The sequence below is a fragment of the Siphateles boraxobius genome, unplaced genomic scaffold (assembly GCF_051911475.1).
Source record: "Siphateles boraxobius isolate OS27281-9 unplaced genomic scaffold, OSU_SipBor_1 81, whole genome shotgun sequence".
Taxonomy (NCBI): Eukaryota; Metazoa; Chordata; class Actinopteri; order Cypriniformes; family Leuciscidae; genus Siphateles; species Siphateles boraxobius.
In genome coordinates, this window is record NW_027509210.1 from 477,175 (window position 1) to 491,028 (window position 13,854).

The following is a 13,854-nucleotide window of genomic DNA, read 5'->3' on the forward strand; positions in this document are numbered from 1 at the left end:
GCAGGGAGTTAGGATACTACTTCATCAAAAAAAAAAAAAAAATCCTGACGTGCTGAACGTCAGGGTTCTGAGGGTGGTCCCTATCGTGAAAGACCTGAGTTCACTGCACAAGAACACGGTGCCCTGTCTTTTCCGATGCCCTCAGTGGTCTGCTCTACTAACCCTGCCTTCACAGGGCGTAGAGAGACTCGGCGAGCGATTTCCCGAGGGACGCTCGCCCCCTCCGAGGAGGGTTGTGGAGTGTCCAGACCAGCTGTTCCCTGCCAGTACGTTACAGGGCGCTGTGTCTGTCACTGGGGATGTTCAAATCAGATCCGAGGACTGGTTTGTCATGATAGATCTAAAGGACGTTTACTTCCATGTATCTATCCTCCCTCAACACAGGAAGTTCCTGAGGTTCGCTTTCGGGGTCGAAGCGTACCAATATCGGGTTCTTCCGTTCGGCCTAGCACTGTCACCCCGAACATTCACGAAGTGTACGGATGCTGCTATAGCCCCGCTGAGGTTACAGGGCATCCGCTTTCTGTACTATATAGACGATTGCTTGATTCTAGCTCAATCGGAACAACAGGCGGTTCGGCACCGAGATGTCGTTCTTGCTCATATCAAGTGACTGGGGCTGAGGCTCAACGCCAAAAAGAGTGTTCTTTCTCCATTACAGAGAACCACTTTTCTAGGTGTAGTGTGGGATTCAACGACGATGCAGGCACGATTGTCACCTGCTCGTATTGCTTTGATTCTCGCTGCAGAAGATCAGGTCAAGCTAGGCCAGTCATCCACTGTAAAACAGTTCCAGAGACTGCTAGGTCTCATGGCAGCTGCGTCCAACGTGATACCTCTTGGCCTCTTGCACATGAGACTGTTACAGTGGTGGCTCAGGACCAAGGGATTCTCCCCGAGGGGAAATCCGCTTCGCATGATCGTGAGTTTGCGACGGTGTCATCACGCCCTGATCATGTGGAAAGATCCTTGGTTTCTGTCCCAAGGCCCTGTGTTAGGAGCTCCTTGTCGTCGCGTTATGCTAATGACAGATGCCTCTCTCACGGGTGGGCTCAGGGTCTGTGGGAGGACCATCATCGTCTGTGGCACTTAAACTGCCTAGAGATGTTGGCGGTGTTTCAGGCTCTGAAACACTTCCTCCCTGACCTAAGGGGCCACCATGTTCTTGTCCAGACAGACAACACATCAGTGGTTTCTTATATCAACCATCAGGGGGGTTTGCGTTCTCGCCCGCTTTACAAACTGGCACGTCAGATCCTTCTATGGTCCCAGGGGAAAATTCTTTCTCTGAGAGCTTTTATTTCCCGGGGTATTTAAATCAGTGGGCAGACATCCTGTTAAGACAGGGGCCGAGGCCCGGGGAATGGAGTCTTCACCCCGAGGTGGTGGAACTCCTATGGAAACATTTCGGTCTTGCCGAGGTAGACCTATTTGCTTCTCGAGAAACATCACACTGCCCGCTGTGGTTCTCTCTCAGCCATCCAGCCCCGCTGGGGTTGGATGCGATGGTACATCCGTGGCCGAGGTCACGCTTGTACGCTTTTCCCCCGATCGCTCTGCTCCCAGGAGTTCTGGAGAGGGTTCGCCGGGACGGGCTCAGTCTCCTGCTAATAGCCCCGTTCTGGTCGGCCCGGGTATGGTTTGCGGACCTAGTGTCTCTCCTCAACGGCTCTCCCCTAGAGATACCGATCAGGAGAGATCTGCTCTCTCAGGCGAGTGGGTCGATCCTTCACCCCCGTCTAGAGCTATGGAGGCTGTGGGCTTGGCCTCTGAGGGGGCCCAGCTCATAGATTCTGGTCTCTCGGCTGAGGTCGTTGAGACCATCCTCCGATCCAGAGCTCCCTCCACGAGGAAGTTATATGCCGCGAGGTGGAAACTTTTCACCTCTTGGTGTGGAGAGCGCCAGCAGGACCCAGTTAACTGCCCGGTTGGTACAGTCCTGGATTTCCTGCAGGACCGTCTCTCCACAGGGTTATCCCACTCCACACTGAAGGTGTATGTGGCGGCCTTAGCTGCTTACCACACCCCTTCAAGTGGAGGTTCCCTCGGGAAACACCCGCTTATGTCTCGCTTCCTTCGTGTCACCTTGAGGCTGAGGCCTGCAGTTCGCACAAGGGTACCAGCTTGGGATCTGGCCGTCATCTTAGAAGGTCTCTCCCTTGCTCCTTTCGAGCCCATCGAGGAAGTTTCGGAAAAGTTTCTTACTCTAAAGACTATCCTTCTTCTCGCTATCTCATCTCTAAAAAGAATTGGAGATATTCAAGCACTTTCGGTGGCTCCCTCGTGCCTGGAATTTGCTCCTGGTTGGTTAAGGCCTTTCTCTTTCCGAGACCAGGTTATGTTCCTAAGGTTCCAACTGTTTCAGTTAGACCTATAGTTCTGCAGGTTTTCTGTCCTCCGTCCTTTTCTGACGTCAGACCAGGAGAAAATTAATTTGCTGTGCCCAGTTTGGGTTTTGATGCTTACGTCCACAGAGCTGCCCTGTGGAGGAGATCGGAACAAATGTTCGTCTGTTTGGGTCACCTAAGAAAGGGTGTCCTGCATCTAGAAAAAGGATGAGCAAGTGGGTGGTCGAGGCCATCCCACTTGCTTATGGTTCGGCCCATCAGCCTTCACTTTGGCTGTAAGGGCTCATTCCACCCGGAGTATGGCTGCTTCTACAGCTCTTCTTTCAGGAGCTTCTCTTCAGGACGTTTGTGATGCGGCAGGCTGGTCCTCACCGCACACTTTCGTTAGATTTTATTCCCTCGATCTTAGCTCCACTCCCGGGGCTCAGGTTCTCTCGTCGGTTTGTGTCTCCTAATGACACACGACGGGGATTTGGTCGTATGGGGATGTGGGTATTGCGTTCCCACTGCGATTTCACGCAGCGGTAGTCCCTGAAGGGGAACGTCCCGGGTTACGTATGTAACCCTAGTTCCCCGAAGGGACGGACGCTGCGTGTCCTGCCATACTCTCGGCATCCCCTTGGGTCGCTGCTTCAGTAACTTTTAAGCTGGCGTATTGTGTACTCAGGGGATATTTATAGCTTCCTGGTCGATGACGTCACTCGCCGTACGCTCATTCTCTCCATTGACTGATTTCATTCATGCTTCAGACGCGTCACGCTGAGGGCGTTCCCACTGCGATTTCACGCAGCGTCCGTCCCTTCGGGGAACTAGGGTTACATACGTAACCCGGGACGTTTTTTTATTTAGCCTTTACTTACCAACCTAACCCTAACTGAGCTGGACGATGACATCACAGTTTTCTCCAGAGCGGCTATATATATAAATTAACTAAATTAATAACTTTTATTTATGTGCGTCGCCATCTGTATGAAATTTTAGGTCAAATATTGCAAGTTAATGTTCATGCATCTCCCCCGCTGTTAGCAGTTTTTCAAATTAATTGATTTGAAAACTTAAATTGATATTTTAGGTAAAAAAATAAATAATAATTGCTTATTTGCAGATCAATACTTATTAAATGTGTGCACTAATCTTTCTTGTTATTAGTGCTGACTGATGACTGTGACTAATGCAGGCTAGAATAAATTATAAACATGGTTTATTGATCAAGAATTTTTACTTCAAACATACTTAAGTAGCCTACCTTAAAAATCAAGTAGACTACTTGGAAACACTTTATTTTACAGTGTCCTTGTTACATATGTTACATGTAATTACCATCGTAATAACAGTAAATTATGCCTAATTACATGCAACTAACCCTCAACCAAATGCTAATCCTACCCTAACCCTATAGTAAGTACATGTAGTTAATTAATATTATTCTGTACTTAAATATTTATTTACACTGTAACAATGACACCTTAAAATAAAGTGTAACCGACTACTTTTGTACTTTTACTCGTGTAATATTGAAAATGAGTAGTCCTTATACTTTTACTTATGTGATATGTTCATCCACCACTGTTGTTTAATACATTAACTAACTGGATCTTATTGTAAAGTATTACCAAAATAATTTATTTTTTAAAATAGAAAATAGTGCATTGGTTTCTCTTCAGTACTCAGTGAGTAAGCTTTACAGAAAAGCTGAAGATATCAGGCGTTCGCTGGAGTTTTCCAGACTGAGATTCTGTGGTCTGATCATAGTTTAGAGTTAAACCAGATCTAGAAGTGGTTGAAAGAATTCTGTGTCCGAAAGAGAAACAATAGAGTCACAAGTCTGAACATGATGCTGTTTACTTGATGAGTGTTTTATTCTTGGTCTAGACAGTGTTTACCTTCAAAACCAAACATGAAGTCATACCAGACTATCAGTGTTTTTATTATAGCCTATTTTAGACTAAATCTTTCTAATACATATTCTCTGGGCTGTTAGAGCACAGGATGATTCTGTCTCTTACTCGTCTCACACACATCTCTATCATTTACTTCACACTGTTCACAGTATCTGCTTTGCATGCTCTTTATCTACTTGTGTGTTTCTAAACAGCCAGGTTTAAACTCATCTGACAGCTTATACTGAATGGAATTGTGGTGAACATAATAGAGATAATAAAGTATTATTATGTATAATTTAGGAAATATTGATCAAACAAGAATTGAGGAGAAAATGTTAAATACACTTTTCCCTCTCTTGATCTTCATTCGTCTGCTTTTATGTTTATGGTCTAGTGGTTTAATTTGTTTTAGGGTGCTTTCACATCTGTAATTCGGTTAATTTGGTCCAGACCAAAGACGAAAAATGATACTTTGTAGAATTTTTCAGGCGTTTGGTTCCTTTTCACACACACTGATTGCTCTGGTCCGAATCACATGATGAGTTGATGAAACGAACCAAAATGCAGTCACGTGACAACATCCACATCACTCGTTGGTCAGAAGTGTCTTGAATGTATTTCCATAACTGCAGAATTGGTCAGAATTAACGTGCAGGGAAATTCCAACAGAACTCACGGAAGTAAACAAAGAGGAGGAAAATCCGTCAGACAACACGCCGCTTTTTACTATGTAGAGCTGAAAAGCGAAGATTTCGCTGTTTGTTTTAGAGTGAGCTTTTGTAGATTGACCTGTAGGGGGCAATCTAATCTAATGCCGTTCAACTTTGGCTTAAAAGTAGCTAAGAAGAACCTGTTTGGTGCAGATGTAATCCACCTGGGCTGTCATCATAGACACTAGATGTCGCCATGGCTACGGCAGTTCATTGGAACGAATGCATCAATAGAGCCGCCATCATGGAACAGGGGAGCCCCTCCTCTTTAAGCATAAGCGTCAATGAAAAGCTCTAACGCAAACAAAATCACCATAAATCGTCATGAATGTGATTTTCTAGTTTTTTTGGCTCGTTCCAACGGTCAGACATGTATTTATCATTGAGTCCAGAGAATTTGTAAAAAAATTACAAAATTTCACATTCTTGTGAAATGTAATCCCTTGATGTCTGGTTTTTCAGCGTTTCCTAGCTACTTCCTATGACAAGAGCCCTGTTCCAAGATGGCGGCGGTTTTGACGCATACTTAGAACCCCAAGGCGACATCTAGTATATATATTTATCGGTTGTTATCAAGTGTACTGCTGATGATGTTCCCTGAGTAAATGAACTATCTTGACCGGATCTGTCTCTAGCAAGTTATTACCCTGTTCTTGTGAGTTTTAGAAAGTTGGGACCTAATATGGTCATCAGACCAAATTTTTGAGGCTCCGCATCTCCTCACAACTCCAAGTTTGTCCGCGAGCTGCCATGCTAAAAGTGCAAACTGTCAACAAACATTAGTCCTCATCCCATAATGCACAGCGCAGCTGACTACGGCAGCTGGTTTAGTCCAAAAATGCGCAGTTCTTTGGCAGTTGGGTCAGTTCGAGGTCGGATCACGTTCTCACCACAAACAAACCGCTCCATAGTTCGTTTGAAAGTGTACCGAGACCACCTCTTCAAGCAGGTCTCGGTACGCTTATTTGGTCCGCTTTTGGTGCGCACACGAGTGCGATTGCTGCATTCACACCTGCCCAAACGAACCGCACTACGGGGGAACACGAACTCTTGTGCGATTCAACCCAACTAAATGAGGCAGGTGTGAAAGCACCCTAAGTGTTCTAGAAGGAACTATAACGATCTTAGATACGTTTTCCTGTGAAGTACACTCACACACTCGCACGCACGCACGCACACACACACACATTGTTTCATAGATATAAAGATTTCACTCTTCCTGTAGATGGTACACACAGATTGTTTTGTCTGTACAGTCAGGGAATCTTCTCTTTTACCAGTGATAATTCTCAGAGATAAAGTGATTATAACTTTATAGAAATGTTCAGGTTAAATCCTGTGTTTTCCTAACATATCTAAGAAAGACTTTTACCTTAAATAAGAGGTTAAAGAGTAACAACAACTTCAGTGGAGTCAGATTAATTATTTTGGAGTCAGATACATAATTGAATTATGCAGTCAAAATAGATGCCTCAAATAAAAAAAAATTCTCTCAATAGAAAATCACAGAAGATGATAAGTTATACTTTATGTCAGACATGATGTGTGACGATATACAAGAGGCGGATGTAATAGCGAGTAACAGGTTGTTTATTAAGATAACAGAAAGTCAGAAGGCACACACAGCACGGTGGCAGAGTGAGTGGCGCAGGGACTTTGATGGGCGATCCAGATCAGAAGTGAAGACAGTTGAAACCAGATCCGTGACGTGCTGCGAGAACGGGTAATCCAACAGGAACAAGGAACACGAAGAACAATCCAGAGCAGGAACACTCGATGAATAAGAGATCAGACAGGAGCAGGTATCAGGGAACACACAAGGGACTTCCACAAACGATCTGACAAAGACAGGACGAAAACTGTGAACATAATACAGCTGTCACTGATTGACGTAGTGACCAGAGACCACGCCCACACTCATGATAACAATTACACGAGACGAGAAGGAGCCGGTGAATTCACGAACCGTGACATGATGATTCTCATCCATCTTCATGTCAGATTTCATGTCTCATTATCATCTGTCTCAAGGCCTTTGAGTTCGCAGTGAAAATCTAGTTAGTTGGGCATTTAGTGGACAAACGTTTAAACGTTTAACGCATATTAAAAAATATGAAGATAAAGTTGCTATTCTTCTGTAGTCTCGAATTAATCAAATCATTAGAATTGACCAGCATCACTAATTATGTTCTAAACACCAGCTGAATGCAGGTAAACTTCTATATTTAAACCCTTATTAATTAGAAGCTAATTAAAACCACAGTGCTGTGTTCGACATGGATCAGTTTATTACATCCACTGTACAAAGTCTTTATATATGTAGTTGAATGTGATCTCTTTGTTCTGACAGCTGAACAGAAAGAGTGAATGAAAATAAACCCTTAAATCTACTATAACAATAGTGTTTTCATTTTTAGCACTATTTTTATTATTAATATTTTGTATGTGTGTTTGAAAGGCATTGAGGTACAACAGCCACAAAACATCACTTATGATTCAGTGACAGATGTTGATGAAGAGTTAATGAAGAGGATTTTAGGGTGTATTTTGTTTTATGTTTTATTAATATGTTTAGGCCTATATGGATATAAGCCACAACGTGAAGTAAAATGTAATATTTAATGTTAAGAAGAATGTGGTCATAACTTAAAATTGTTATTAAGACTTTATTACAATAAAAGGGCAATAGTACTGATTTAATAATGTAATAATAGTTTTAGTGTAGGTGGTGTTAATGCAGTTTCTACACACAAACTGAACACTGAACCTGATCCACCGTAACACATGATCATCAAACCACTGAAAAATAACAACAACAGCTCATCATAAACACTGAGATATGACGAACACTGCATTCTTCATCACAGTAAATACAGGATCTGCACGAGTGTGAGATTGTCACGTTTTGGGTTTTGTTCCTTGTTCCTTGTTCCTTGTATGTCATGTGATCCCTTGTTCTAGTCATGTGATCCTGCCATGTGTTCCCTGTCTGATGTCATGTCAATTGCTTCATTGTTTCATTGTTCACAGGTGTCCTTTGTCTAGTCGTTAATCTTCTGTATTTAAGCCCTCATGTTTGCCCTGTGTCTTTGTCTAGTTTTGTTTGTGTAACCACTGTTGGAAAGCGTTCTAGTCTGTTCCATGTTTTGAGTTTATGTCACGCCATGCTTTTGTTTTGTCTAAATATGCTGCATTTCTTTATATAGACAGAAAACTTATTTCACATGGAAATATGTGCTAACAATGGAAATTTGCATTCGGAGGTCACGCCTTTTTAGGGCAGAGGACATTTCTAACATTTTGATTTCTAACATTATTCTCTCAACTGACATTTACATCGATAGTCTGGCGTTATAATTTATTTGCTTTTGGTGAACTGTGGAGATGGTAAAACAGTTTTTAATGGCAGGCTAGCAGATACCGTTGACTCACGCTAGCCTAGCACCGGCGAACTATGCAACTGGAAGGACTGGATGAAAATTTTTGAAAACTGACTCCACTGATAAATAACACCCAGGATAACTTGGAAATGAGGTGCGATGTCCAAAATCCTGAACCACCCCTTTAATACTGTGACTGATAAATCAGATAATTTCCTCAAATATTTTAAACTCATTCAAATCTTGAGGCTGATCACAATGTAAAATTGTTGATGTGAAGTTCTCTGCTCACAGAACTGTGATACTCATAATCACATGTAGAGAGACATTGTCACAGTCACCACATAGTTGTCATCATCACTGTCATCATCACTGTCATCATCACTGTCATCATCACTGTCATCTTCACTATCATCATCACTGTCATCATCACTGTCATCATCACTGTCATCATCACTATCATCATCACTGTCATCATCACTGTCATCATCACTGTCATCATCACTGTCATCATCACTGTCATCATCACTATCATCATCACTGTCATCATCACTGTCATCATCACTGTCATCATCACTGTCATCATCACTATCATCATCACTGTCATCATCACTGTCATCATCACTGTCATCATCACTGTCTAGCATTAATCCACATCTGCACTACAGCTCCCATCATCCTCCTCGGCCCACACCTGCACCTCATTCCCCATCACCGGCACCTGCAGCCTATCATCTGTGTCACCTGGGCTCTGTTCATCTGTGTTCATTAGGGTGTGTATTTAAGTTCCTCTCAGTTCTGTGTTCGGTGTCGGTTATTGTTTGTGTTTAGCGCACGTGTTGGTGCCACACACTGTTTCGCATTGTCGGCTTATGTTTATTAAAGTGAATAAACTTTGTTACCCTCATCTTCTGTATATCACTACGTTACAGACACACTGTTTGATTCAGATCCAAATCACTTTATATCTGTGGTTACATTTCCATTAAATGTAAATTTAGTAACATTTAATATACACACTTGCACATTTAGACACAAATACTATATAGATGATAAAGAAATAAATAAAATAAAATAAAAGTACTAAAAAGCTTGTAAACATTTCAATATGTACATTTGTTTTTCACTTATGTAACCTTTTCACAATACACATTGTTCAGTTATACTGTTGATTTTTATTGATAAGGTTAATGTGTGTGTCCATGTGATCTTCTCTCAGCTGTTGATCTGCTGTAATAGGCTACTAATTATCCACTGTAGATTTTTCAGAATCATGCACTTTACTGTATGATTTATTGTTATTATTATTATTATTATCATTACAGATTGTTCAACACAAGACAGCGAACATTCAACAACATAAGACAACCACGATGAACACATGGTTAAAGGTGCATTGTGTAATATTTAGGAGGATCTGTTGACAGAAATACAATATCATGAACATAACTATGTTTTCAGTGGTGTATAAAGCAAAGCGATCTCACGACCAATTCGTACGAATTTGTACGAGTGATTAAAAGGTGGCTAATTCGTACGAATTTCTTATGACCTCACTCGTACGAATTTGTACGATTTGTCTAAACCCACGTGACGGGTAGGTTTAGGGGCGGGGTCAGGGGTGGGTCATTCGTACAAATTCATACGAATTGGCCAACTCGTAAAATAAAATTTAGCAAAAATCGTACTGATTCGTACAAGTGAGGTCGTATGCGTTCGTACGAATTAGCCACCTCGTAAAATTCGTATGAATTGCCGTGAGATCGGGCTGTATAAAGACCTAATGAACCGTTATGTTTTTATTAGCTTAGAATGAGCTGTTTCTCTCTGCACACACCGCGGGTCTCCTTACAGTACATGTTTCTACGGTGTCCCTAAACGGATGTTGTTTTTCATGTAAAGAAGCTGTTAAAGTCAGCAAATAAATGATGTTGGTGGAGTTGGGGAGATGGAGAGATGCCAAAACAGCCTAGAGGTGAACTACTTATATGCTCAAGGTTAAGTGAAAGTTTAAAAGATTAGATGGTTTCACTCTTCCTGAAATTACGTTTGGGAACGTTTTGGGCTTTTGAAGCCTTCAGGGGGGTTTCTTCCTATAGGGTCTTTTGTAAGTGACATCATTTGTTTGCATCAGTAGTGTCAAAACATACAGGGTTTTTCCACAGGAATTTCAAGGCATTCTTTCAGTCATGGTGAAACGTCTACGGTTACGTATGTAACCCTCGTTCCCTGAGTAGGGAACGGAGACGTTACGTCGGATGACGACGAATGGGGTTTCGCTTAGAAAGCCTATCAACTTCGAGTATTACAAAACGAGCCAATGGCAAGGAAATCCCCGATCCCCACGGTACAGCGGAAAGTGGCATGCAGACGTAACGTCTCCGTTCCCTACTCAGGGAACGAGGGTTACATACGTAAACGTAGACGTTTCCTTTCGTTGTCACTCCGAGTTACGTCGGATGACGACGAATGGGGTTACCAGTCTAATCACGCCACCTTCTCAGCTGTCTTCCAGTGCCCTGCGTAAATCGAGATCCCTGTCAGCCTGGACAAAGGACTCCATATAACACAGGAATACCAAGGTACACTGGGAAGCATATCCCAAGCTTAGGGGAAGTATGCAATTAATGCCAGCCCGGAGGGGGGGGACTTAGAGAATACACATATGACCCGAAGAAAGCATATGGAAAACACTGGGGTGTCCAGCCGCAGGTGGAATATTTCAACCCCAGGGGTGGCAAGGTGGCTTGCCAAGGGAAAGACACACGCTCAGAGAGGCTTACAGTGGAAATACACATGTGGGGGTCGCTCAGAGGAGGGACCATGCACACGGGAGGCACCTAGCCGACGCACAGGCAATAGACACTGGCGCCGACGTCAGGAGTGCTGGAGGAGCTCAGGGCTTTCGGAGAAGCTCACCTGAGGAAATATCGCACGTATCCAGTCCGTGGAGTGGAATGGCGAGCAAGCGAAGACACCTGAGCGGGTCCGGTACTAGCTGGTTGAAGCGAGTACACGAGAGGACACAGGCTCCACTCGGAGATTATAGAATCTGGTGAATGTGTTAGGTGTCGCCCAGCCTGCAGCTCTGCAGATGTCTGTTAGCGAGGCGCCATACGCTAGAGCCCAAGAGGACGCCACACTCCGGGTGGAGTGGGCAGTCACACCAAGGGGGCACGGTCGACCTTGCTGCTGGTAAGCCAAAGCAATGGTGTCCACTATCCAGTGAGACAACCTTTGCTTGGAGAGAGCCTTTCCCTTCAGCTTCCCACCATAACAGACAAAGAGCTGGTCTGAGGTCCTGAAACACTGCCTTCTGTCTACATAGGCGCGGAGAGCGCGTACTGGACAGAGCAGTGCCAAGGCTGGGTCTGCCTCCTCCGAGGGCAGCGCTTGCAGGTTCACCACCTGGTCCCGAAAGGGGGTGGTAGGAACCTTGGGCACATATCCAGGCCGGGGTCTCAGGATCACGTGAGAGGAAGCCGGCCCAAATTCCAGGCACGCTTCGTCAACGGAGAATGCGTGCAGGTCCCCAACCCTCTTGATGGAGGCCAGTGCAACCAGGAGCGCTGTCTTCATAGACAGGAACTTAAGCTCGACTGATTGCAGGGGCTCAAAGGGAGCACTCTTCAGGGCAGTTAGAACCACTGAGAGGTCCCAAGAGGGAACGAGAGGAGGACGAGGAGGATTTAGTCTCCTCGCTCCTCTCAGGAACCTGATGACCAGGTCGTGCTTCCCCACCGACTTACCTTCGATGAGGTCATGATGTGCGGCAATGGCGGCAACATAGACCTTCAGGGTGGAGGGAGACAGCCCTCGCTCCAGCCCCTGTTGAAGGAAGGAAAGCAAAACACTGATTGAGCATCTCCGGGGGTCTTCTCGGTGAGAAGAGCACCAGTTGACGAAGAGGTTCCACTTCAACGCATAGACGTGTCTCGTGGACGACGCTCTAGCGGAAGTGATGGTAGCCACCACCGCTGGTGGTAGGGTACTCAAACCTGCCTCGTCCCATCCAGGAGCCACACGTGGAGGTTCCAAAGATCGGGACGAGGGTGCCATAGGGTGCCCCGTCCCTGAGAAAGAAGGTTCTTCCTCAGAGGGGATCGGCCAGGGAGGTGCTGTCGCGAGGAGTACTAGTTCGGGGAACCAGGTCCGGTTGGGCCAGTAAGGGGCAACCAGAATGACCTGCTCCTCGTCCTCCCTGACCTTGCGCAAAGTGTGCGCAAGAAGGCTCACTGGGGGAAACGCATACTTGCGGCCCTGCGGCCAGCTGTGCGCCAGAGCATCCGTGCCGAGCGTGCCCTCGGTCAGGGAATAGAACTGGGTGCAATGGGTCGGGTCGTGAGAGGCAAACAGATCTATCTGCGCGTCCCCGAACTGGTCCCAAATCAGCTGAACCGACTGGGGATGGAGTCGCCATTCTCCAGGGAGGGGCTGAAGCCGTGAGAGCTCGTCGGCTACACAGTTCAGCGCTCCGGGAATGAAGATGGCTCGAAGCCACCTCAGATGCTTCTGACTCCATAGGAGGAGGTGGCGAGCGAGTTGTGACATACGGCGGGAGCGTAGACCACCTTGATGGTTGATGTACGCTACAGTGGCGGTATTGTCTGAACGGACTAGTACGTGTTGACCCCTGAGCAACGCCCGGAAGCGGTGCAGGGCAAGGCGTACTGCCAACAACTCGAGGCAATTGACATGCCACAGCCGCTGGGGTCCTGTCCAGGAGCCCGCAGCAGCATGTCCATTGCACATGGCGCCCCAGCCCGTGGTGGAGGCATCTGTTGAGACAACAACATGCCGGGAAGCTCGTGCCAGGGGGACACCGGCCCTCAGAAAACCGAGGTTCGCCCACGGGGTGAAGAACTGACGGCAGGTCGGAGTAACTGGTACTCGGAACGTGCCGTGTTGCCATGCCCACCTCGGGACTCGGTCGCGAAGCCAAAGCTGAAGCGGTCTCATATGAAGCAATCCGAGCGGCGTGACCGCGGCTGCAGATGCCATATGCCCCAGGAGCCTCTGAAAAAGTTTCAGTGGAACCGCACTCTTGCCCTCGAATTGTCTTAGGCAAGTCAACAGTGACTGCGCGCGCTCCCTCGTAAGCTGCGCGGACATGGCGACCGAGTCGATGTCCATACCGAGAAAAGAGATCCTCTGCACGGGGCAAAGTTTGCTCTTCTCCCAGTTGAATCGAAGGCCCAGACGGGCTAGGTGCCGAAGCACTAGGTCCCTTCTTCGCAAACCTGATCTCGAGAGTGAGCTAGGATCAGCCAGTCGTCGATATAACTCAGGATGCGAACCCCTTGTTCTCGAAGGGGAACAGGGGCCGCCTCGACGACCTTCGTGAAGATGCGAGGAGACAGGGCTAGCGCGAAAGGGAGAACCGCGTACTGGTATGCCTGCCCCTCGAAAGCAAACCGGAGGAACGGTCTGTGTCGAGGAAGAATGGAGACATGAAAGTAGGCGTCCTTCAGGTCGATCGCTGCAAACCAATCCTGGGGCCGTATGCATTCGAAAACGCGTTTGGCGGTGAGCA

The 13,854-nt window shown here is 45.9% G+C and overlaps 1 long non-coding RNA gene across 2 annotated transcripts in view; it reads right to left on the minus strand.

The window, feature by feature from the left end:
* The window catches only part of LOC143730784 (uncharacterized), a 98,316-nt gene that overhangs the window by 80,453 nt on the left and 4,009 nt on the right, over nt 1-13,854 (minus strand). The window contains exon 4 of one of the 2 annotated variants that reach the window (XR_013200610.1): nt 4,269-6,779. The exons of the other annotated variant lie outside the window; for it this stretch is intronic. This is a non-coding gene — a long non-coding RNA (uncharacterized LOC143730784). Of the gene's footprint in view, nt 1-4,268; nt 6,780-13,854 lie in introns of those variants that run through there. 2 annotated transcript variants of the gene reach the window in all.